We start from the raw sequence: 23,876 nt of genomic DNA on the forward strand, positions 1-23,876 counted from the left end.
CTGCAGCCTTAAATTTTTGATCAGCTGATAAACAGCCTATTTCAGTTTACTTGTTGTTTTCAATAAATTACTTTTTCAAAGTGCTTTTTGTCTCACTCCCCCTTCTTTCTTTTGTATATTGTAGCTCTACTTAAAACCTCATTAAGATCCAAATGTGCAAAAGGTAAATTCTAGCTATTTTTCAACTGGTCTTAAGATTTTGATCAGGTCTGTATCTGTTGATGCTTTGTTTTTGAATTTTCTTACTATCTCAATTATATCAGTTTCATCAATTCCATCAGTTTTATCATCAAATGGGCTCAGTGTAAAATAGTGCTTACAAAGGGTGGGTCACAATTCTTTAATACACATAATATAATAATAGTTAAACTGCATTACTGTCCTTTTTTGGGTATTTCAGTAAAACCAAGACAAACATTCTGCCCAAGTGTTAACTTTCAATCCGATCGCCCTTTTTTCTGCCAAATTGGGTAAGTAGTCTTTGACAAATTGGTTGGACAGATTTTCTAAATCCATAAATTGAAAGTCACCCATTAAACTATGCTCTGTACTTATCAAGAAAATGTATGTCACATCTGAAAAACAAAACAAAACAAAAAATCAGGTGAATAGTCTTCGAGAAATCGGTTGGACAAAAATCTCGGGCAGACGGACGGAATTCCTGGAATATTATACCCTATTGGGTGGGCAGGCGGGCCTATATAAGCAGAGTGGTGGTGATCTATCTATAGCAGTTACTCCAATCTTTCCGCTGCAGTTCTTTTGTAAGAGAAGCCTGTAGTAACAGCCCATAGGCCGCCATTTTTCTTGCACTGCTGCCATAGCAACCAGCTCAAAAAAGCAGCCTGACCTGATGATAATATGATTTGACAAGCAAGAATGTGCATGTGCATGTGTGGGAGGGTGCTTTATTGAGTATATATATACTTTTCATGTGCGTGCATGTTCTCAGCTACAGTCTGTGTGTTTCAGTGTGCATGCCCGTCTGTGTTTGCATGTAAAGCTCATTAAGTTTTCAATGTGCTGTTGCTATGCTTCTTAGCTGGGACTTAAACAGAAAAGAGTAGAAATGGCACTTAGAGCCCACACTCTCCCAAGAGGTTACAAGGTTTGTTCATGTGCATCGGTAAAAACTAATCTCTGCTTTCGGGGAAAAACGTCATACCACTATTTGATAAATGATGTACCCCTGATTTTGAGGACTGATCAATACCTAACCCCACCCATTAATCTTCTCTCATTTTGAACATCTCATTTACATAGTTTCCTCTGGGATTAATAAAGTATTCTGAATCTGTTCAATTAAGGACACAGCACATGGATATGGAAAATTTATGATGAAGCTTGTTTAAAAAAAAAAAAAAAAAAAAAAAAAATCAACTCAAGTGTTATGAAACAACACCAATTTGAACTCAAGTAACCTTTTAACATCCACCCTTTACAAATTGTTAAAATTCCAGTCATCCTCATTTCAATCCTGAAAGCAGTAACGAAGATAAAGTCTGCTAGTCATTCCCTTTGTCACTTTAACACAGATATCGATCATATAGGGACCTAAATGTTAAACATGCCTAGATGTCAACCAAGCATAAAATACAGTGTTTTCTGTTATTCAATTTGGAATATTAGTTGAAGGGAAGCCAGTATGTGGGTGTCTTATTCCACAAGCTATGAGGAAAAAACTGGTTCCAAAGAATGATACTGTCAGCTGCTGTAGTGGAAAAATTTAAGAACAGATTTTGGAGAGTTAAAGTGATCTGGCTATTAAAAAAATAAATAAATATAAAAAAGACTGTCATTTCTGAGTGGAGCTAACTCAGCCAATAAAAGTCAGAGAGAACAACAAAAGATGAAAGAACAGCAATGCAGTATGCTTTTTTTTGTTTTTTGTTGTTTTTTTTTGTTTTTTTTTTAAATAAATCTAGTAGAAACATTATTATCCTTTCTACTAGTCTTTTTATGCCTCTTTTTCTCCTCCTTTGAGTGTTTCCAGTAAAACAGGTGGTGATTTTGCACCCGATTTCCCCAGATATCACATTTCAGACATAATTCCCTCTGCCCTGATGGTCACTGTGATAAACCAGGTGTGCTGAATATTTAGATAAATCTTCCCCCTCTCTGCCTTATTCTGTGAATAGACCTTGTGTGATATGAACCATGCAAGTATTTGTTTCTTGTATTTTATTTGATCTGCGTATCATGGTGCTTAAATTATAAATGGTACTAAATGTTTACTGTCTAAAAGGAAGAAATACATCCTCAGTAAATATTCATAGTATCTTATTTACAATGCTGTGTTACAGCAGAATGACAACAAGCATAACACACAGGACCCCAAGTGCCCAAAATCTGTCAACTAAAGGGTGAAAAATTCATCTGGACTGACTATTGCAAGATATGAAAGATAATATAAATGTAATTTTGACTAAAGTTGTATTAAAGAGTCAGAGAATAGAGTTCATGTTATACATTTTGGCACCTCAAAATAACTGCTGTTGTATATAGTCAGTAGTGATGGTGCAGTGTTTCCACTTCAGTGGCATCGGGACAGCCAAAAATGCTATAATTAAGTGGTATTTTTCAACACTATCAGTGGTATTTTATGTATGAAAAATTCATACATCAATGAAGACTTGTAAGTGATTGGCAATTGACCTGTTTTGTTGTTTAGGCATATTATGTTGAGGAATCATTTAGGATATATATATATATATATATATATATATATATATATATATATATATATATGTACACACACACACACAGGGTGGGGAAGCAAAATTAACAATGAACATTTAGTTGTTTTTTTCTCAGCAGGCACTACGTCAATTGTTTTGAAACCAAACATATATTGATGTCATAATCATACCTAACACTATTATCCATACCTTTTCAGAAACTTTTGCCCATATGAGTAATCAGGAAAGCAAACATCAAAGAGTGTGTGATTTGCTGAATGCACTCGTCACACCAAAGGAGATTTCAAAAATAGTTGGAGTGTCCATAAAGACTGTTTATAATGGAAAGAAGAGAATGACTATGAGCAAAACTATTACGAGAAAGTCTGGAAGATACTATTAAAGAAGAATGGGAGAAGTTGGCACCCGAATATTTGAGGAACACTTGCGCAAGTTTCAGGAAGCGTGTGAAGGCAGTTATTGAGAAAGAAGGACACATAGAATAAAAACATTTTCTATTATGTACATTTTCTTGTGGCAAATAAATTCTCATGACTTTCAATAAAGTAATTGGTCATATACTGTCTTTCAATCCCTGCCTCAAAATATTGTAAATTTTGTTTCCCCACCCTGTATGTATGTGTGTGTATATTTTATATATATACATATACATATATATATATACACACACACACACACACACACACACATATATATATATATATATATATATATATATATATATATATATATATATATATATATATATATATATATATATATATACATATATACACACACACACTATATTGCCAAAAGTATTCGCTCACCCATCCAAATAATCAGAATCAGGTGTTCCAATCACTTCCATGGCCACAGGTGTATAAAATCAAGCACCTAGGCATGCAGACTGCTTTACAAACATTTGTGAAAGAATGGGTCGCTCTCAGGAGCTCAGTGAATTCCAGCGTGGAACTGTGATAGGATGCCACCTATGCAACAAATCCAGTCCTGAAATTTCCTCGCTCCTAAATATTCCACAGTCAACTGTCAGCTGTATTATAAGATAGTGAAAGTATTTGGGAACGACAGCAACTCAGCCACGAAGTGGTAGGCCACGTAAACTGACTGAGTGGGGTCAGCGGATTCTGAGGCACATAGTGTGAAGAGGTCGCCAACTCTCTACAGAGTCGATCGCTACAGACCTCCAAACTTCACGTGGCCTTCAGATTAGCTCAAGAACAGTGCGCAGAGAGCTTCATGGAATGGGTTTCCATGGCCGAGTAGCTGCATCCAAACCATACATCACCAAGTGCAATGCAAAGCGCCAGATGCAGTGGTGTAAAGCACGCCGCCACTGGACTCTAGAGCAGTGGAGGCGCGTTCTCTGGAGTGACCAATCGCGCTTCTCCATCTGAATCTGATGTCTGGGTTTGGCGGTTGCCAGGAGAACGATACTTGTCGGACTGCATTGTGCGAAGTGTAAAGTTTGGTGGAGGGGGGATTATGGTGTGGGGTTGTTCTTCAGGAGCTGGGCTTGGCCCCTTAGTTCCATTGAAAGGAACTGTGAATGCTTCAGCATACCAAGACATTTTGGACAATTCCATGCTCCCAACTTTGTGGCAACAGTTTGGAGCTGGCCCCTTCCTCTTCCAACATGACTGTGCACCAGTGCACAAAGCAAGGTCCATAAAGACATGGATGACCGAGTCTGGTGTGGATGAACTGGACTGGCCTGCACAGAGTCCTGAGCTCAACCCCATAGAACACCTTTGGGATGAATTAGAGCGGAGACTGAGAGCCAGGCCTTCTCATCCAACATCAGTGTGTGACCTCACAAATGCACTTCTGGAAGAATGGTGAAAATTTCCCATGAACACACTCCTACACCTTGTGGACAGCCTTCCCAGAAGAGTTGAAGCTGTTATAGCTGCAAAGGGTGGACCCACTTCATATTGAACCCTATAGACTAGGAATGGGATGCCACTTAAATTCATATGCGAGTCAAGGCAGGTGAGCAAATACTTTTGGCAATATAGTGTATACACACAGACACACACACACACAGGTACTTTCCTTTCTGAGGAGGTGGCAACACTGACGATGGTAATGAAATGTGTCACAATATAAAAATATATCACAGCAACAAGTAATGTTTCATTGATCCTACTGTTTACCTACATAAAACTTTATTCTCAGCTCTTTCATCATAAGGGGAGGACAAACCTGATGCTGAATAATACTAAAAAATAAACATTAAAAAAAAAAAAAACCCAGCAGGGCCCATGAGTCCCTGGATGACCTCTTGTCTTTTGGGTCCAGGTATATCTTACCAGCTAATACAATGTCAAAGCAGAGTTATGTCCTGTCTTCAACCTGGGATGTAATTTGATAAATGAAAAAGGTATTTAAAGGTAGTTAAAGAGATTAAAGGAACTGCAGCTTTGTGTCCCATTCATTACACAAAATAAAACCAAAATAGACTCTTGGATGCGTGTAGCAGCTGACACACTGCTCTATTTAGGTTAGATTTACTTTTTTTATTTACACAATAACATGACACAGAAACTACATCACAGGTGCTGTTTCTACTTTCAGTTAATTAAGGTGTTCATGTTTACTGTACAATTATACTGCCATTACATTTTGTTAAGTATTTACCATTTGTCAAGGCATCTGCTTACATATTGTAGATTATGCTGATTTGGATATTACTGCTCACTGGAAAGCAATGAATCGTCAGCCAGCACTCAGTTCCACTTAAAGTATTATTGCAGTGCAAAATTAACTGTCTTGCCTGGTTTATATTCAGCTAAAACTTTAGACCATGGTTTAAACCCTAAGTGCTCATAATGATTTTGCTCCATATCCAAATTTGGCAGCATAGCATAAGTTTAGAGTCAAATCTCATCTGTATCCAGTGCTTCCCAGGTACGGTGGATTTCAGACAATTTTTCTGGTAATTGCTTTTGATCTATGATAGAGCCCAATTAGAACACTGTGAATGCAACTGATAGTTCAAGAAGACAGACAGTAACCAATACCACAGACAGACTGCTAACTGGTGAAACAGCTAAAAACAAAAAAAATCATATGTTCACCTTCCTTTTTGCTGTTAATCCAGTGTCAATAAGCGCTATATAAATCCAATCCATTATTATTATTATTATTATTATTATTATTGTTATTAATAACAATAACAATAATAATAATAATAATAATAATAACAACTTCACGAAACAATTCCTAAATACATATCTTAGCCTTGTGTGTAAGTTTAGCAGATACAGAAAAATAATTTTGTTTGACTTGAATCATAAGTATTTCTTCCATTTCCTTATCTATTATCTAACCCTTTTTATATCCGGATATTTCTTGCTGTATTATAACCATGCAGCTGTCTCTACTTTTATTTATTTTTAATCAAGCATCAAATTGGATTCCAACAGGAGTTCATCAGAAACATGACATGCCTTATAAGCAGGGTAGGAAATAACCACCAGCCTTTAGCCTTTAGACAATCACAGGCAAATTTTGACAAACTGGTGTAACCGTCATCTGGCTATTTGGTCTGGAACTCAATCATTGAGTGATTCAGCTGCTGGTTCTACGGTTTTCAAACATTGGAAAGAGGAGGGAAGCTACTTTTACAACGAATGAACTGCTAGTAGTAGATGCTATCTATGAACATTGTGTTTTTAAGCACCATCTACAAATCTACAGTTCTTCCCACTGAGAAGAGTGAAGTGGCCACCTCCATCAAATTTCATTCCACCTCCAGCTTTTGACAGGATTCTGATGGGTGTCTTTAAAACACCATTTTTATGACAGCCGTTGTCCTTGATGTCTGTCAGCTGTAAATCCAGTTTTGGCATCATGCTGAACTGGTGATACTGGATCATAATCAGCAGAGTGCACTAGGAAAGGTGCTTCCACAACTCTAAAAAGTAAGCAAAGAGCTATAATATTTGCCAAATAGAAATATCCTTTATGGTGTAGAAAAGAGACTATTAGGCTTTCTTGTAGGGTGCCAAACCCATGGTTTACAACATTGATCCTTATTTTCTTCAAGAGCTCCAACAAATAGTGCTTTCTATCTAAAGTGTGACCCAGGAAATAACATAATGATCACTAAACAGTCACTTTGTCAAATACAGCTTTAAGAATCAGGTATTGGACCAGCTCTGAGTTTGCATCCATTTGGACAATATATTGTACAATTTGGCACAAATGTTCACTTGAGTGGGTAAAGGGTGAATTAACAACATATTGGACATATTGGACTGAATGAACTGATGACATTTTTGTCAAAAATGAAGGTTGTTAGAGTGGAAACAATTAATCAATTAATCGACTCAAATTAATTTAAAAAAATAATTTGATCATAATTTTCCCGAATCAAAGCTTAATTTCTTTAATTTCGCTGATGCTTAATATTTGTTCCACTGTTGTGTTCCACACAGATGCTTTTTGTGACACACATGACGCTGGGATCAACAAAAAGTTGTATGTTAGTTCCATGTTAAGTTCTTAGTAAGTTAGTAAGTTGGATCCGAATGTGTTGAAGACTGCAATGCACATATTGTTTGTAGATGTCATTTGACGTTGTTGTTGTTGTTTATATCTATATATATTTTTTATAAATGCTTTTAATACTGTTATTTCTATACGCAGCTCTAGAAAAAATTAAGAAATCACTGGAATCTTCTTTGAAATCAGCATGTCTGCATGCATGACAGCCATCTCATTCATGTGTTTGTTGAATTCCAACACAAGCACACCTTATTCTACTGAATAAACACCTGATACATGTCTTATTTAACTCTTTAAGTGCCAGACAGTTAAGGGGCTAATAAGCCTTAAAAGTGCCACAGAATTTGGCCGTTTTTCAGTATTTCGCGTCGTTTTTATAATATTTGAAGAATCCTGCAGGAAACCGCTCGATAACATCCGACCGATTGCTGATTAGATCCAAAACGCACCGGACGCAGCCGATTCATTATTGATCGTAATTTGCATAATTTATAATAATAATAATAGTAATAATAATAATCTTTATTTATATAGCACTTTTCATACAGTAAAAACTGTAGCACAAAGTGCTTTACATATCAGTTTAAAAATCAGTACTGCCCCCCACCCACACCCACCCACTCACCCGCACACACACACATATACATGCAAACCCACAAGCTCACACATACTTAAGAAGACTGACTGAGCACGGGTAGACCAGAACAAAAATGTACAAGTAAAAGTAAAACATCAATTTAGGAGGCGCTGTCTCAGGGAGCCGTCCGCACCAGGATGCAGCCGCCGACCCCGGCGACCAGGCACCAGCAACACAGCCCCGCATCCCAACTAGTGGGAGAGGGCCAACTGGGACCCCCACCCACCAGAAAGGAGCAGACCCCAGTGAGAGAAGGCGCCACAGCCCCCGGAGTCCACAGCCGCCCCCCGGCATGGAGGGCTCCCTCTGATGAAACACCGGAGAATAAGAAACATTAAAAAGATATAAAAATATTATTCGGTCGCGTGACCTCAAATTCCCGTCTGCTTGGTCTCAAAAGGGGGACACAGAAAGAACGTCATCGAAATGTGAGAAAGAAATGGGGGTGGATGGTTTGTTTGTACACAAATGTGGCGTGTTCTCCAAAGCCGATCTGATCGGCCCGTGGCACTTTACAGGTTGTTTTCGTAAAGCCAATTTAATGGGCCCATGGCACTGAAAGTGTTAAGAAGGAGAAGTATAAAAACCAATATACTATCTTCTTACAATAGGCAAAAACAGTGCTATTAGTACCACAAAAGTAATCTGAATCAAAAAATAATAACTATTGAAAACTACTCAGCTTCTGCTCTGACAATGTTCCCAAACTCTGAGGATTGTTTTTTCTATCAGGACAATGCTCCTGGCCTCAGCTAGGTCAATAAAGGTGTGGATGACAGACCACCAGATGAAGACCCTGTCATGGCCAGCCCAATCTCCGAACCTGAAGCCACTTTGAAAACTTCTGGAGGAAGATGGATGGTCACAGGTCATCAAACATTGATGAGCTTCTTGAATTTCTATACCAGGAGCTGCATAAAGTCATCCAACAGCAATGGCGGAGAGCCAAGACACGTGAAAACTGTCATTGAAAATCAGGGTTATTCCACCAAATATTGAGTTCTGGACTTTGCCCAAGTTACAACATTAGTATTGTTCTGTTTAGAAATCAATGTGTTCTGTTTTTCTTTTTATTATTTAAGGTCTGAAAACACCTGCATTTTTTTTTGTGATTTTGACCATGTGTCGTGTTCTGCAAATACATAATGTAAATAACTATTTTTGTTTGATAGAGAAATGTTGGCAGTTTAGAGGATATAACAAAAATGTTCATTTTATGCAAACACATACCTATAAATGGTAAAATCTGAGAAAGTGATAATTTTGCAGCAGTCTTATTTTTTCTCAGAGCTGTAGATATTTCTTATATGTTCTTTTACTTTTATTCTTTTTATGGTCATTTCAGCTGGTTGTGGAATAAAGGATTTTCATGCATGTCATTTTCAGACCTGTGTTTCACTTTTTTTTTTTTTTTTTTTTTTTACTATTTTTTCACCTATTCAAATGGCCACTTTATCAATTCCAATCAAAGAAAATAATCAACAAATTCATTGATTACAAAATTATCAGTAGCTGCAGCTCTAGTTGTTGTGACTTGACATTACATATTTTAGTCATATCTGAAAATAACAGACCTTTTTCATGGAAGACACACTAACACATCTCACACTGATCAAATGATTATTTCCAAAGCAGTATTTTGTTTCTGCCTGTTCTACAGTATATCTGGTGTGGTGTTTGATAAAGTAACAATAACGTTGATTACCATATTGTTTTATCATAAATTTTATATTCTTTATTGTTATCATTAGAACTACTAAAATATGTTTTGTACAGACTGCTTGTGCAAGCTCAGGATGTGGTTCACATGCACTGATGTCCACATGATCATCAGGTTGGTCTCACCTTTACCTCATTTTGAACCAGGTAAAACCCTGACCAGCTGATTAAATCCAGTGTCTTTCTTAGTAACAACATAAGGAATGCATGCATGTGACCCACATCTTTGCCAACTAGGACAGATGTGAACACCACTGGCACAGCTGGTCATAGTTGAAATGCAGGTCAGCCACACAGCTCAAGAGCTGCAGAATACTGTATAATGCTCAACCTCTATAAACCTGCTTAGGAACAACAGAATCCTTACTATGGGGTTATCTTGTCCCTAAAGCTGCCTTTTCCAAACTTTGGGACAGACCCTAAATGGGTCACAGTCCTTTGCTGGTCCAATAAAAAACTCTGAGTAAAAAAAATATGTGTAAATTCATTTTCCTAAATACAACAGAAGAGAGTAGAGTTTAGAAATGTTGACCCCTCTGAAGTTATGTGAAATGTAGAGGACAGGCCGGATGAAACAAGACAAAAACTACATGTGAGATGAAATGAAAATGATATCAAAAATGTAACAAGACGAATCTGATAAAAAAAAAAAAAAAGTGTTTGGACAGTGGAGAAGTCAGTCATGCATACAGCTGAAACAATCAGCTCGAATCAATTAAAATACTCGATTACCAGCGCCAGGACTCGTGGGGAACCACGGGTTCTAGATCCTCTAATACAGTTCATTCCTTTACTGTCGGTGAATTGCACTGGCATTTTCAGTTGGATAACCTCTCAATTGGCATGTATGTTTCTGCACATGAAATTTGACACCATGGCAACGTGGCCATATTGTTCATCTGTTGCTAGGTAACCCACTTGAATGATGATTCTATGATTCTGGGCAAAGCTATTGTAAGGCTATTGTATTCCAGAATTACTATCATCTCCCAAAATATTGGTCCTACCAACTTGCCATATTCGCTAGTCTCTTCCTTTACCAAAAATACACAAGTATGCCAAACTGCAGCAGTCAGCTCTTCTCAGAATTTGTGTGATTCCCAAGACATACACACACACAGTCCACTTCCATATTATAATATAGGATAATTTTACTTTTTGCTTTGTTTCCTTCATTTTGCTGCTACTTAACATTGGTTCCACTGTTCTGTTTCACATGGATGCTTATTATGATGCACATGACGCCAGGATCAAGACATGCAACATGGAGTGTAGCTCAGAAGAGAAAAGGACAAAAAGACAGAAAATGTCTATATGTTCACTTTTCTTCACTGGAACCATCAGTAAATGCCATTTGACTTGTTTGTTGTTGAGATTATATATATATATATATATATATATATATATATATATATATATATATATATATATATACACACACACACACACACACACAGAGTAGATATTGATATAGATAGATAGATAGATAGATAGATAGATATAGATTCACATACACTTTTATACTGTTATTTGTATATAGAATTTTTTTATATATATCCTTTTACTGTTATACTTTTTGTGGTTGTTTCAGCTGGTTCTGGAGTAAAGGACAAGTTGTAATTTTCAGACATGTCTTTTGCACATTTGCACATTCCTTTTTTTGCCTATTCAAATAATGACAATTTACTATCACTTACAAAAATAATCTGTGGCTGCAGCTCCAGTCATGTGTTCATGTGTTAACATATTAATTCCTTGTGTTGTGTCCTGTGACTTGTGGTTGTTTCTGAAAGTGTGTTGATGCCTATAGCTAACATTAGTGTCGTCGGTGTAAAACTGATTGATGTTATTGTGTGATCTGTGATTGACATTCCAACCTTCAGTAAAGTACTTATTTTATGAATTTAATTCAGCATTCTAGAAAATTCTACCTAGATTTTTGTAGTTTGATGAATGATTCAGGATTTTAATAGTATTAAAAAAGCACTATTCTCCGTTTTGTGACTTATCAAAGAAAGCAGAAACATTTTGAATTGAATTATTTATAAATTATTGCATTTGGCCAATTTGGAATATTTTGATTTATTGTTCTGTTTCGGATGCCTCCTGGACGCCTCCCTGGGGAGGTGTTCCGGGCATGTCCCACCGGGAGGAGACCTCGGGGAAGACCCAAGACACGTTGGAGAGACTATGTCTCTCGGCTGGCCTGGGAACGCCTCGGGGTCCCCCCGGAAGAGCTGGAAGAAGTGTCTGGGGAGAGGGAAGTCTGGGCATCTCTGCTTAGACTGTTACCCCCGCGACCCGGCCCCGGATAAGCGGAAGATAATGGATGGATGGATGGATGATTTATTGTTCAGCCCTGATAGCCACCATTGCATACACACACATGATAAAAGAAACAGTAAGGATGTGAGAAGTCTTTGTCACAAATCTATAAATGTCACTCACTCAACCAAAGACCTGTTACTCATTTGCAAATTCATTTGTTCCACATATCTAGATAAGTTATTTGCTACATGTTCTGTGGCAAAATTCCAACTGACGACTGCGCGCAAAAGAGAAAGTTTTGGTGTTGAATAAATACTATGACTCATGATTGACTTGGATGCTTCCACTACGGCTGACAAATTACACTAAATGGACCAATCATTTTGTCACTTAGAACTAGTTTCACCAGACAGATTCCAGTCTGTTGCTGGAATAAATCCATACAACTGATACTGCTCTTCTTTTTGCTATCAGACCTCTTTTCATTGTTTTTCTCCTAATCCTCACTTATTTTCAGGTTTTGAACAACCAGCATGGCTGCTTTAGTTGCTGATAAAAAGCTCAAGAAGGTGAGGATGAGAATGTGATGTGTGGTTTGCTGTGCCTGCAGATTCACATGCGAATCCATAGCACTGAACTCTGTGTATCCAAGAACCATTAAATCAGCGTAAATCATGTTAAGTCCCTTGTAGATGAGTTGGAAAATCAGAGCTATGTGGGTTTTCCTTTTGAATCAAGGTATGAAAAAACTTGTGTTTCAGTTAAATGGGCTGATGTGCCCTTGAGCAAGGCACTTAAACCCCCCCGGCATTTTCTCCCCGGGTGCCTGATATGCCAACCCCACTGCTCCTAGCATGCAGTGTGTGTGATGCATGATCTAGTGATGGGTTAAAGGCAGAAGACAAATTTCAGTGTGTGGTGCACGTGCACGTTTACATGCGTGAACCCCTACTGACAAAATAAAGATTCTATTCTATTCAAAATATGCATTATTTGATAATGGCAGAATGGCAGGTCCTATTTGTACTAGGGCTGTGCAATTAATCGAAATTCAATTACGATTTCGATTATTACACGCAACGATTACAAAAATTATGTAATCGAGAAAAAACGATTATTAATTTTGAGTTGTTTTAATTCATGCGCACGCAAGCTACCATGAGCTGCTCTGCCCTGCCCCCCTCTAAGCTACTGCTGCCAGCTAGCCGGCAGGTCCACCCCAAGAGGAAAGTTGTACCTAGTGGTCTGGAAAAATGGCAGGAGAATCACAGCAGAAGTGCTTGGTAAACAAAAAAGGCAAGTCAAATTCAATTGTATGGAATCACTTTGGGTTTGATGAAGAAGACGAAGAGCAAAAACACATCACATGCAAAAAGTGTTTCGTAGTTGTGTCCGCACCGACCGCTAACACAACAAACCTTTTGAACCATCTAAAGTTTAACCACCGCCACCTTTATCATATTCTTTATCTTATGAAAAACTAAAACGCATAAAAACAACTTCGTCCGCAATGCGATCTTCAGTCTCCGAATCTCTTTACGCTGCAACTCCCGTATTAACCTAACCCTAACCCGTATAACCCTAACGTGCGTATTCTACAGGGTGTCCCATAAGTCTCCATACATAGGAAAAATAAACGTTTCTTGACATAAACCATTTTTATTTATATAATATGCTCTATATGACTGCCATTTTGTCGGGAACACATTTCAATGCGTGTCCTCCACTGCTGAAGAACTATAAAGAAGAAATATAAAGAAATACATGTTAGAACCATATGTATTACAGGGGTTGGACAAAATAATGGAAACACCTTCTATGATGCCACAATGTTAGGCGTTTCCATTATTTTGTCCAACCCCTGTATGTCTCCTATGTATGGAGACTTATAGGACACTCTGTAGATGGCTGATGTATACAGAAGGCCTTAACTGAAACCTCACAGCACGCCACTGAATTTACTATGTTTCATAGTACATTGAACATACTTGAATTTATAATTTGCACTTTACATGTTTTTTTTTTTTTATTGCTACAGTTCTATGGCAAGTCTATAGCAGTTTAATTACAGTGCACTATTTGTTTACAAAAGGAAACATGCTTGAATTTCCAGTACACTTATTTGATTTCAAAGATTTTTTTGTTTCGTACAAAAGTGAAAATACTTTGTTTTAGTGGTTAAAAGCTTTATTTATGTTTAAAGAGTATATTTTATATTGTTTTGCAAGAAAAAAATAAACAACTTTAAGGTTAACAAATAATCGTTTTTAATAATCATGATTTCAATTATTGCTAAAATAATCGTGATTATTTTTTTTTTCTATAATCGAGCAGCCCTAATTTGTACCACTTTATCTAATGTTGCAAGAAAGGAAATGTATATTAAGGCCCAATCCCTGTTCGCCCCTTAGCCCTAACCCTTACCCCTACCTCTTGGCCCTTGCACTTGACATTATCCCTTGAAACGGAGCTGCAAGGGATAGGGGTTGAAACATTCCCCTATGAAATGGGACAACCCTTTGTGACCTGTTACATCATCAGCAGTCATCGATGCCGCTATTAACAGATGCAACAACTTTGTTTCCAAAAGTATTCACCATGCCGTCTGTAACTGTAATCATCTCTGTTGGTTGGCTTTGGTCATCTTTTTACGGCTATCAGCCATGAACCACAGAAATATGATCTATAACACACTAAAATGGCATTAAATGGTCAATCAAATTATTAAGTTGTTTACGAAGAAAATACGTACATTTGTGTGTTTCTTTCATCACATTGCTGCATTTTTTGGCTGTGTTTACCTCCATCTTACCAATGATTTGAACAGAATTATGGGAGATTTCTCCTACCCCTCCGTTCGTAGTGTGGTCCTGTAAAATCTCTGTTTTGAGGGTGAATTGGGATTCAGCCTAAAGCTCACTTCATCAGCTGCATCAGCACCTCTTAATAACTCTCACCAAGTTAGGATTATTGTTGCATAGTTACTAGAATAGGCGCATGAACAACAGAGCAGTTAAATTCCCCTTGATCAATTAGGACCTGCAAAGCTTTATTTATGATATCCAATGTTTTGTCTTTTTCAGAAAAGTCCTTATTACACTTCTTATCATACAGTTCCAGCTATCAGGCACTTAAGCAATCTATATGGCTATTTGCTTTTTTCAACAACTGATATAAATTAGAAAGAAAGAAAGAAAGAAAGAAACAAAGAAAGAAACAAAGAAAGAAACAAAGAAACAAAGAAAGAAAACAAACAAACAAACAAACAAACAAAAACAAAGAAAGACAGAAAGACAGAAAGACAGAAAGAAAGAAAGAAACAAACAAACAAACAAACAATCACATTTTTGGACCACTCCACATACACAAATGCATACAACATATTACATTCATTACATTAATTTAAGTATAAAATAACTATGCCTAGGACCGGGTACTAAAATGTTCTCAAAAACTGGACTGCAGTAAAATTAAGGTCAATATCAGTGATAAGCATTTTTACTAAGTATGAATATTTCAACAGCCTGTCACACAGCAGGAATAAGCCAAACGCTATATCTGCAAAGAACCACATGTGGATAGATTTTCCATTAGGAGAGTAAATCACAGAAGGCTGTTCAGGTAAATCTTGTAGTAAAGCAGAAAAAAAAAAAAAAAACACAAAACCTCAGTCTGTTCTGTGTTAATGCTCTTATTCACAGACTGCCTCTCACTACTGCACTTTGCATTGAAGTTTGATTAAAGACGGGAACAGGGATGCATTCGGTGTACCTCCTAAACTCTGAAATCTCTACTGCATTCATTTATGCCGAGTAAATTGAGAAATCCATTCTCAAACAGCCACAAGAATATTTTTATTTCTCATTTTCTTCTGTTTTTTTCATAAAATCCTGATCCTATTAGACAGCAGGGGATATCACTTCCTTTTATTTCATGTCAATGAAAAACATTTAAATCATTCTTGACAACACTCACTCATTTTTGCCATTTTTCCCCAGATTAAAGTGTTTGTACAACTACATTTCAAAATGTCTGGGGTGCTGTTAAAAAGAGATTTCTGACAGTGACAGATCTGTGGTCAAAATGAAATGATTATTATTCTAATAAATGGCTTCTTGTCTTGATCTATTCTTAATCTTGGTTTTCATAGAAGGAATAAAGACTAGCAAAAGGAGGCTGCTTCTTGTCTTAATGCAAGAGTGTAAATAGTGTAAAAATGTATTTATTTTAAATTACAATTTCAAGACCTCTGGACCTCCTGTCGTTTATGTATCTTACCAACTTTGCTTCCTGATTTGAACCCTTAATATCCACAACTATTTTAGTTACAACTCCCAAATTATGTTTTTGCCTTTCCCAAGTGATTTATCGCCATCTATTATAATATTATCCTCTGAACTGATAATTTTTCAGTGAAAATCATGTATTTTCCTATATTTAATTCACTGATCAGGGAGATGTTCATTTAAGATCAGGGTAAATTCAAAATGAATTTTCTGTAAAGTATCATTAAAGATGGGGTATGACATCTTGACGGTCAACTTTCCATTGCCAAGCTTCATTTCCTGAACAGTTGCTCCAAACCTCTGAGAACGCATGATTTATGCACGAAGAGGGGTACATGCAGAGGGGGAGGGACAAATGGCAATTGAGTTTGATAGACATATCACCGTTCAATCATTTTGATTGGGCGCTCAAAATGATTGGATGGTGTTTTTTCAGTTCTGTCCGTTCCACAGGTGACTAAATTTTTTCATTTTTGTGTTAGAGCATTTAATTAATTGGTTGTAATCAGGGTGTGAAGGGGATTTTAAGCAATATAGTAAAAAACCCTCCAGGAAAACATCTCGGACCCCACCTTTAACTGAACATAAAAACAAGTATGTCCATCCACTGTCATGGGTTTTACTGGTGGATCAATGATGTAGAAGATGACAGTGATTCCACGTTCACTATGGAGCCCCTAAACGTCCAAATGGGTCATATTTGATGACCAGGAAAAGATGACAAACTGCATTTTACACCAATTATTTACATGTATTGATAGAATTAGTGGATCAACAGGTATTAAACATTTGGGATCAACAGATGCTTTTGGTCGGTGGTGGATGTTTGGGTCTTTATGGGTTGTTAGTAGCACACGATGCTGACCCAAGCAGACTCACAATGCACCGCTCTAAATCAGTGTAATAAACTGGGTAAGTCACATTCAAAACACTGTGCTACACTGTAGAGAGAGAGCAGCATCCTGAAGGTGCAGAAATCGACAGAGTTGCCACTTTAAGGATGCTTTCTAAGGTTAAGAATAAGTTGACATCAGACATCAACTATTACAAACTCAGAATATCCTCTACTTCACCTCTGCAATATGGACTTCTCCACATTCGCTGTGAAGCTGTGCTTCTAGTTTGAAGTGCTGACACCTGAAGTAGGCTGACGTTTCCTCACCACTCGCTGCCCCTTATCGGGGACACACAGGCATCTGCCTCACTCACTCTCACACACACACAAACACCACAGTGGACCAGCACTGCCACTTCTAACCAGCCTCCTCCTCCCACTAGTGCCAAGGTGTTTTCATGTTTCTCACAGTAATTCAAATTGAATTAGCGCTCCCTATGTACGACAACTGCACTGGTAGTGTGAGTCGCAGCAACAGGAAACAGGAGAGTGAGATTAAGAAAAACAGACTCCTCTCCTGCATGAGTAAGTAGATGAGCAAGCCGACCGCTTTGTCTACAGCCACTTGGCAAGTATTTTAACGATCCAAATGCTGTGTTCATGGTTGGGTCAGTGTGACCTACCACTAGGGTTATTAATGACCAGCACACTGGTTTGGAAACCACCTGAAATCAAGATTTATCTTTCTTTACAGTGCAATCCAATCTGACCTGGACTTCTACATAACGATTTTTCTATATTTTATTTTCTATATTTCTAACAGTAAATGACAAGGCAGTAAAACTGTACAAATATAATGTTACCCTATTTTACATTAGTATTTATTTTTTATGTAGTTCACACAAGGACTGTGATTTGAAAGTGAAGCCACTGTACAGGTGTTTTAAATAGAGCTGAAGAGATTACTTGATCAATAGACTCAAATAAAAATGATTCTATTACAATTTTTCTGAATTGAAGCTTCATTTCTTTAATTTTGCTACCGCTAAACATTGGTTCCACTGTTGTGTTTCACATGGACACTTACTGTGACGCGTATGACTCCAGGAGGATCAACACAAACAACATGGAACGCATCTCAGTAGAGACGAGGACACAAAGGCAGAAAATATACATTTATGTTGTCGTATACATATACATATATATGTATACATATACATATATATATATATATATATATATATATATATATATATATATATATATATATATCCTTTTACTTTTTGTGGTTGTTGTTTCAGCTGGTTCTGGAATAAAGGACAAGTTGTCACTTTCAAACATGTCTTTCACATTTTTACTACTTTTGCCTATTCAAATAATCTTTTAATTGAACTGAAGAAAATAATCAATTGATCAATTACAAAAAAATACAAATCAGTAGCTGAAACTCTAATCTTAAAGTATAATACCACCAGCAGCCTGGTCTCATTGTTATTTTGGGCCTTCTAACTGTTCTGGTTCTTGAATAAAATATTCCTCTGTACTAAGATTTTATGGTGAAGAGAGGGCATTGATGTTTGCCATGTCAGACTTTGATTGACAGGAATGTACGTGACAGCTCAACCTCCCATTGAGCTGCCATTTATTGAATAAAATGAGCTTTCAGACGTGTGTATGGTGATTTTTCACAAGATATATAGCTGTGTGTCCAAATATGGTCACTTATGGTCACTTCTGGCTTCAAAGAGTCAAGATCATGACGGGCAAAATGACAACTCTTGGCTGCAACACATTCCAAAACCAATGTGAAACATCATTGTGATTTGGTCCATCTTATGGTCTTCAAATTAATCGGGCATAACAAGCTAGCTAGGTATTATTTCATGAACAACACGTGTTAGCTGTTTGAGTTGCAACTATTTAACTGAGTAAGTGGGTAAAGGTACATTTTATTCGTTACCCATTTTTTGGCTTGGTTTGTCTGTACTTTACTCACCACCGGATTACTAAAATAACTTCAACTTGGTTATATCTAAACAAACTACTTTTACAACTTCTACAATGAAGCTTAAAATTCACCACCTGAGTGGGGCTCTCCATAGAAATTCTTACAATAACCAATTATTACAATAAATAAAGACTACAAAAACCATGAAAACTATAAATAGAAAAATACTTTACACACAGTTGAACACACACACTTGTAAAATAGATAATGAAAGGATTTACTGGCCAATAACCACAGACTGTACACGGATGCCAATAATCACATGTATTATACATGTCACTATTATTTATGACTAATTTTGTATATTCTTTTGTTTGAAGATTGTCCTCCCTTTTCCTATTCCTTTCTACACGTATCTCTGGAGTGGTTTGTTATGATATGTCGTTCTGGTCGTTCAGTCTTCTTTTGTCTCTCCTTCATCCATTAAACTGCCAGCTGCCTACCCGTTCTATAGGTTTTCTCTCTGGTAAAAGAAGTTTTTTCTTCCCACTGTTGCTTTGGGACTGCTCCTGGAGGATTTCTTGGATTTTCTCTAGATGCAGTTTTCAAGGCCTTGATCTGAATTTGAGAAGAGTATTTTTATTGGTGCAAAATATATAAAACTGGAAAAGTTAACTGGCGTGAGCACTTTGCACTTCAACATGAGTACAATATGTTTATGTAAACCATCTGAAAAGAAAACTGCAGTCTCTACCTTCTTGGGATTAAAAGATCAAATCCACAAAAAAAGTTTTTCCACAAGGGTTACGATGGGATAAAACAAATTGCAAATGTGATGGGCCTTTTAACTGAAGCTCTGAACAATGGCTGGTTTCCTGCCAAAAAGCTGAGTGAGCTGAATAACCCACCACCACCTACTGGTACATAGCTGGTGGTAATTTCCAACCCATTTAATAATAGAAGAGGAAGTATTCCTCAAATTCCCATATCAGCTTTCAATGTCCTGAATCTTTGCAGTCAAGTGCTTATGGATCCACATACTAGTGCTCCAAGTTTCCACATTAGTTTGTGTGGTATGTTTACCATTAAATTATTGCAAAACTCACATGAATGCATAGTCTAGAGGGTTAATATTAAATTTACCAAACACAATCAATGCAAATAATTTGAAAATTTTCTCTAAAATACAGAAAATCTGTATTTAACAAAGTAGAATTAAGGACACTTAAAATTATTGATGAATGCCAAACTAAATTGACCTGTGTCAAACAGTGTTTGCCATTTTTATGTATTATGTGTTCCACATTCCTTGCATTTCTCATAGTTTCTGTCAATATATAAACCCAAGGGGGTTATTCCAAAAACAAAAAAATCTGAATTGGCCCAAATCATTAAGTTTTAAATCTTTTTTTTTTTTTTTTTTTTTTTTTTTTATGCAACTAGAACTATCTTACGTCAGTATTCAGCACAGCTGGTGCAAAAGTATTACAGGTTGTTTAATTTTATTAGCCATTTTCAAGTGTTCCCCCCATCAGTCTGCCAGGTAATTCATTATTCAGAGTGCTTCCTCTGAAATGATAGAGAGCTTAAAAAGATTAAAAATAAATCTATTATTTGATGTTTGCTCACAGGCTTTAATGAGCATGTTGGTATTTACAAAAAGATTCAACCTTGTTTCCTGCTGATGAGTCATACAGTACATTCCCACATGGCTGAACACTGCCATCATCTGGCGGAAAGGTAGACTCAAAGTTGACCACAAACTCAGCACCACCACATCACTATGAACATGGATAACCGCAATGACCAAAATATCAAAAATGTAAGATTTCCCCCGTCTCATCCTGACTGTACTTAACTGAATAAGAAATCAAATACTAAGTGCTTCCTTTAACAGTAGAAGCTTCAAACATCCAGAGTCAGATGGAGAGCTATGACACAGTTTGACCTGCAAAGACTTACAGCTGAGTTTAAAGACATGTATAACATGTCCTACTTTCACAGTAGGAGAGACTATATAAGAATCACAAAGTATTGGAGATCTTCTGGTTTTTCTGAGGACAGGCCTTACAGACAGTATAACAGACCTTTTTGTATTCACTTGCCTGGTCCTAACAATCCCAGAGATGACCGCCTCTGTAGAGCGCTCATTTTTGACAAACAGAAAAAACCTACTGTATGTAAGCAACACAACTGGACAACCAAGGCTGTCTTCTTTGGGCTTTCTCTCTATTTATAATGAATTGCTAAATCAACTGACACAAAAAGAACAACTGCATGGATGTTATTGAACGCTTTGTCAGAAAATATAGATGCAGGAAGTTTATTCATAAGTGACAGGTGGATGCTTTATCATTTAAGGAATATTGCATAATGTACATTTCTGGTTTGCATTTAAAAATACACATTTGTATATGGTTGTGGTTGCTGTACCTGGCATGTATTTGATTTGTTTGGGATTTAAAAACACATCCAGATCAACATAGTATTTCATAAAATTACACACAACCTGAACTGCTGACTGAGGACCATTTCATCCAAAACCTGGAGCTGTTTGACAGCATTTGCTCCCAAATCAAAATTTTTAATCCACAAAACTGAAAATGACATTAGCATGACACCTCTGCAGACAGGAACACACACCAAAATGGAGTCTTCTATTATGCATCTGCCTCAATCAAAACTTCTGATATGAGGGATTTATAACTGATTTGTGGTAGTAAACTGCTTCCTATGGGGTGCTGAGAGAAAGAGCACATCTATTAGTTGTTGATCATATTCAAGACACTGGCTTACATTAGTTATGTGAGCCAAGACTAAATGAATCTTTAACAGAACAAGAAACTCTGAAAATGGCTCAGACTGAGTTTATGACCACTTTACACCGAAGGGATGATTGTGAATGATGACACATTATAGAAGTGAGATTTAGATGTGAGAGTTGGGGTGTCCAGGTGTCCTGCCTTGAGGGACTGCACAATATTTTTATCCCTTGACCCAGCTTTGGGCCATTTATGACAATGGTCCCACATTTTCACTTTCAAGAGAAAACAAGAGTTCAAGTACATTAAAGTCAGGTTTTCATCCATGTGTCACAAATTTTAACCCAAAATAATTTTTGTCACAACTTCCAATTATCTCCAATTACCTTTTCCCTATATTTCATTTACTGATTGTGTAGATGTTCGTAAAAGCTCAGAGTAAATTCAAAGGTTATATCAAAGCCGAGAAAACTGAGGAAAAAGTTACTTTTTCAACAAAATGTCATTGACTGAATGTAACAACAAGTGTCCATCCACTGTCTGGTTTTATTGGTGAATCAATATTGTAGAAGATGACGGTGTTTTCATATTCACTACAAAGCCTCTGAACATCCAAACAAGTCATATCTGATGACTATGAAAAGATGACAAACTGCATTTTACACCAATTATTTAAATGTATTGATTGGATTAGTGGATCAACATGCATTAAATATTTTAATTTTGGTTGGTGGTGGATGTTTGGGTCTTTGATTAAACACATTTTTAGAAAATCTGAAAAAAAGTTAACTTGAACTTATTTCCACATAAATAGGGTAATTTAACCGTCACACTGATTTATCAAGATTACATTCAAGAAGTCATTTTGTTTTTGTGAGTTTTGTAAATTATATTGTTCATTTTGTTGATTATTTTGTTCAAAAACCTCAATATTTTGAACTTTTTCAGCCCAGATTTACTATGGCAAACTAACAAGACTGCAATACAGAAAAAGTACCCAAAGCAGTGGTCACCTTTTGCAGGTGATTTACCAACAGCTCACAAAATTATGAACACAAATGCAACAAGTTCATTTCAATAACCTGCACTGCTCTTCGGAGACCAGAGTAGTTTAGCACAGAGCCAGCTTGTGCATAGATCTACGCAGTGAGGACATGGGGAATCTCTAACACCAGAGTGAAAGTTTTATTATTTCTCTTCCTGGAAACAGCACAAATCAAATGGAGGCAGCAGAGGAAGGGTTTTCTGTGGTAAAACTGGAGAAGTTGGTGGACGAATGCAGATCAGGATCACCACTGTGAGGGAGGTAAATCTTTGACAGTAGTGTTTTTTTGTAGATCTGATGTTCTATTATATATATATATTGTGTGCTTTCCAACACATTGCTCTGATCCATCCGTTTGCCTGAGTTGGACATGTGGGTTCTACTCAGAAACATCCATTTTACGTATCTTAATGAAAATCGTGCAATATATTCCAGCACATTAAAAACTACAATGGTGGTGCCTGTAGCTAAACTTGAGGAATGAGGAACTTTTTGAGATTCTGTCAGCTGACAAGGTTTTCCAAGAACTGCAGTCATGCCACATCTAGGACTGTGTCTGGTGAAGCAGAGTAAGTGGGACAAAGTTTACCAACAGTGACGGTCAGAGGATGTGACTATTTCTGGCTCTGGTAAATTAAGACTTCACCAGTGTAGCACACAGTACACCCCGACTTTCTTTTTTACTGTAATAAGACATTTATGTACAGCTGATTTCTGCAATATAACCAGCTAATTTGGATGAATTTCTACGGGGCAAATATTTAGTTAATGTCACTATTTTTTTCGAAGGCGGAGGAGGAGAAGAAGATTTATTTATATAGCATTTTTTGCGGAATGATTTCACAAAGTGCTTTACAATAAAATCAGAAGATACATAGGCAGTAAAAACACAGTTACATACACAGGTATGAAAACACACAGTTGCATACAGGCATAGAAATATAAAACTACATGGTCATAAAACCCACCCTTAACTAAAAGTCTGTCTAAACAAGAAGGTGTTAAGTTGCTTCTAAGAGCCCGTGGAGGGTTGCTCAATTTTACCAACTCTAAAATATAGGCATGGGCTTGGCCATTTAAAGCTTTAAAAGTATGAACTACATTTTTTAAATTGAGAGCCAGTGTAGTTCTGCTAAAACCGGTGTGATATGTGCTCTTTTGCTGG

The sequence above is a fragment of the Sphaeramia orbicularis genome, chromosome 16 (genome assembly GCF_902148855.1).
Source record: "Sphaeramia orbicularis chromosome 16, fSphaOr1.1, whole genome shotgun sequence".
Taxonomy (NCBI): Eukaryota; Metazoa; Chordata; class Actinopteri; order Kurtiformes; family Apogonidae; genus Sphaeramia; species Sphaeramia orbicularis.